Source organism: Eptesicus fuscus, chromosome 12 (genome assembly GCF_027574615.1).
Source record: "Eptesicus fuscus isolate TK198812 chromosome 12, DD_ASM_mEF_20220401, whole genome shotgun sequence".
In the NCBI taxonomy this organism is placed as follows: Eukaryota; Metazoa; Chordata; class Mammalia; order Chiroptera; family Vespertilionidae; genus Eptesicus; species Eptesicus fuscus.
This window is the reverse complement of record NC_072484.1, coordinates 64164707-64168173: the sequence shown is the minus strand read 5'-3', so window position 1 is coordinate 64168173 and position 3467 is coordinate 64164707.

The following is a 3467-nucleotide window of genomic DNA, read 5'->3' as shown; positions in this document are numbered from 1 at the left end:
CCCAGCCATCTCAATTCCATCTTCCAAAATGTTGCCAGCACCTCCTTTCCCGTGTACTAATGATCTTGAGCAGGATGCTTTATTCTTTTGAGAGCAGCACATGAATCCACTGTCACATTTTACAGACTGTGGTTTTTATAATTTAGAGGGAGAAATGAGGAAGAGAGAGAGAGGAGAGAGAGAGAAAGAGAGAGAAAGAGAGAGAGAGAAGAGAGAGAGAGAAAGAGAGAGAGAGAGAGAGAAGAGAGAGAGAGAAAGAGAGAGAGAGAAAGAGAGAGAAAGGATGATAAACAAAATGTTAACATGTAGCAAAATGTTAACAATAGGTAACTCTGGGTAAAGAGTAATAAATGGGTATATTTTGGACTACTTTTATTCTTGCAATTTTTCTATAAGTTTGAAATTATTTCTACATAAATGTCCATTATTATATCTTATTATTTCTGCCTGCTCTCACATCTCCCATTTATTTATTTTAAAAATATATTTTATTGATTTTTTTTACAGAGAGGAAGGGAGAGGGATAGAGAGTTAGAAACATCAATCAGCTGCCTCCTGCACACCTCCTACTGAGGATGTGCCTGCAACCAAGATACATGCTCTTGACTGGAATCGAACCTGGGACCTTTCAGTCCGCAGGCCGACGCTCTATCCACTGAGCCAAACCAGTTAGGGCATACATCTTCCATTTAATCTCAGTTATTGTCTTATTACCATTTAGATCTTGTTCCATGAATTCCCAAGTTTTCTAGAATTTTATTGAGATTGCTTCGCAAATGCTTTCTGAAATTTACATTTTGTTTTTTTTGTAGGCCATTTAAACAAATATGCTTTTCCCCGGCGAGTGTAGTTCTTTGACAACTTTCTTAATTTCTTCAGTCGATGGCTTTCTCTGATCTTTGTAGAGGCCCCTTCCCCTCACCCCCCATTTATCACTTAAAGGAGGAGAGAGCTACCTGGGCATGGTGCTTGTTGGCACACAGAGTGAAAGAGCTCTCCTTCTCTCGCTGCCTCTTCAGAGGAGGGTTACTTGAGCAAAACATTTCTTGCCAACTTCCTTGTGGCCTATAGACTTTACTTCCATTGGGTCTCTCTGTCCTGAGGCTGGGGTCTGCTGATCCCGTAGCCTGGCTGTCTAAGGAGTCAGTGCATGCTTGCAGCTTTCAGCAATCTGTAGGGCTTCTCTTGCCAGGACAACTATAATCCAAGACGCAAGGCTCCTGTGTGTCCTGGCTCCCGTGGGTGTATCATTTGCCACTTCTCAGAAGGCTCTTCCACGTGCTGGCTAATGCTGGCGTTGGAGCATGGGCATAGGGGAGTAGGAAGGGATGAAATCGCTGTCTGTGGCACCAAGGTTCTCACACAGGGGCTTGGAGAGGTTCTGATGGGCCATTGAGCAACAGCTCTAATTTGCAACACTGCTGAAACTTCTCTGTGTTTCACAAGCATTGCCTCTGCAATGTCTGGGAGATTGTGTCATGACTTGCTGAAGTGTTGCTATCAACACTTGCATTAAATTGTATTTATTTAAAAACAGGACCCCCCCCCCCCCCCGCAATACCTAGAAAAGAAGGAAGGAAGCAAGAAAGGAAAGAAGGGAAGGGGGAAGGCAGGAAGGGAGGGAGGGAGGGAGAGAGGGAAGGAGGGAAGGGAGGGAGAAAGAAAGGGAAGGAGACATGGAAGGAAGGAAGGAAGGAAGGAAGGAAGGAAGGAAGGAAGGAAGGAAGGAAAGAAGGGAGGGAGGGAGGGAGCGAGGGAGGAAGGAAGGAAGGAAGGAAGGGAGGAAGGAAGGAAGGAAGGAAAGAAGGAAGGAAGGAAGGAAGGAAGGAAGGAAGGAAGGAAGGAAGGAAGGGAGGAAGGGAGGAAGGGAGGAAGGGAGGGAGAATAGGAAGAAGGGAGAAAGGGAGACAAGGAAGCAAGAAAGGATGTGAGAGGAGAGAGGGAGGGCGGGAGAGAAGAAAAAGGAAGGAAAGAAAAGGAGTAGACAGGCTGCTTGGGAACTGAAAGATTGGGTGACCATCCCTACAGGGGTGAGTGGGAAGAGAAGTGGGGCATTGGTCCCGTCCTTCCACTGCGGGAGTATCTCGAATCCTGGTGAAGGAACCATGGGCGTTTTAAAGGTGACCTATTGGAGATCAGCGAGCGGGTCAGAATGAGTGGGCAAACACAGAACAACCAACACGAGGCGTTTTGCACCCTGTATTCATATGGAAGAACTGTCAGGACAGGAGCCGCAGAAAGGAAAGTTGACGCCTATGGAGTGCTGACTCTGTGCCAGGCATGTGTGTGTGCTTCGCCTCATAAGTTCCCTCAATGCTTACACACCCTGCAAATGAGGGCTACGTGGGACTCTATTTCATAGGGGAGGAAGTTGAGGGACAGTCAGTGCTTCGTGAGGTGAGCTCTCTCATCATCCTGGTTGTACACCTGAGCACATGAAGGCACAGAGAGATTCAGTGCCTTGCTGGGGAGATCAGCGCGGACTCGAATCTCGTCTGCATCAGAGCCTGTGCTTCTAATTGCTGCCTTGTGCAGGCCCCACCAGAAGCCAAGGGGATCCCCTCCAAACATTTTTTCCGTGGCTGAGATGCCCTCATTGTTATCCTCCACTTCCACTCCCTTGATTGCTCACATTCCTTCCAGATGGACCCCCTTTCTCTCACAGGATCCCCTCATCTCTCCGTGCTTCCTACTGGTGGTCCTGAACCGCAGCTCAGCGAACCTGCTACGGCTGCCCCTGGTCTACAGCAGCAAATTGCATTCATTTTCCTTGTCAGGGTCATGATTTTTGCCATGTACTTGAACTAGCTGTATGTCATTAGCCTTGTTCTTCAGATCAACCCCTACTTAAATGTATTTATTTAAAAGGAAATACCATAGCTCTGCCATAAATGGAAAACCAGTTTTTTTTCGAATAGACCTTAAAATGAATAGAAAATCATTAAAATTTACTAGTAAAAGACTCGTCCAAGGATCACCCATAATCACGAACTGTTCTTCCTAGCACCATTTGAAATCACACATTGATTTGTAACTCTTTAGGTGAAGATCTAAAGAGAAGATTTGTTTGTGTTTATTGACACAATGAAATGTTGTTGTTTTTTTTTTGGGGGGGGTGTCAAATCCTTTTCCCTTTTCCCTTATTGTTTTAATCTTTGGTTTCATGCTTATTAACTTTTCCCTCACCACCAAGATTACATAAGTATTCACTGAAATAGGCTTCTAGTGTTTTTATGGTTTCATTTTTCGTTTGAATCTTTAATCCATCTAGAACAAGAAATAGGAGTCTAACTTTGTTTAATTTCAAGGGGTTGGCCATTTGCCCAAACTGTTTATGGGAAAACATGCTTTCCACACTAATCTGAAAGGTCATCTTTTCACATATTAAATATTTATATACTTTCGGGTTCACATTTAGATTTTCTATTCTTTTCCATTCCATTTTTGCATTAAGAATTCAATGTTTA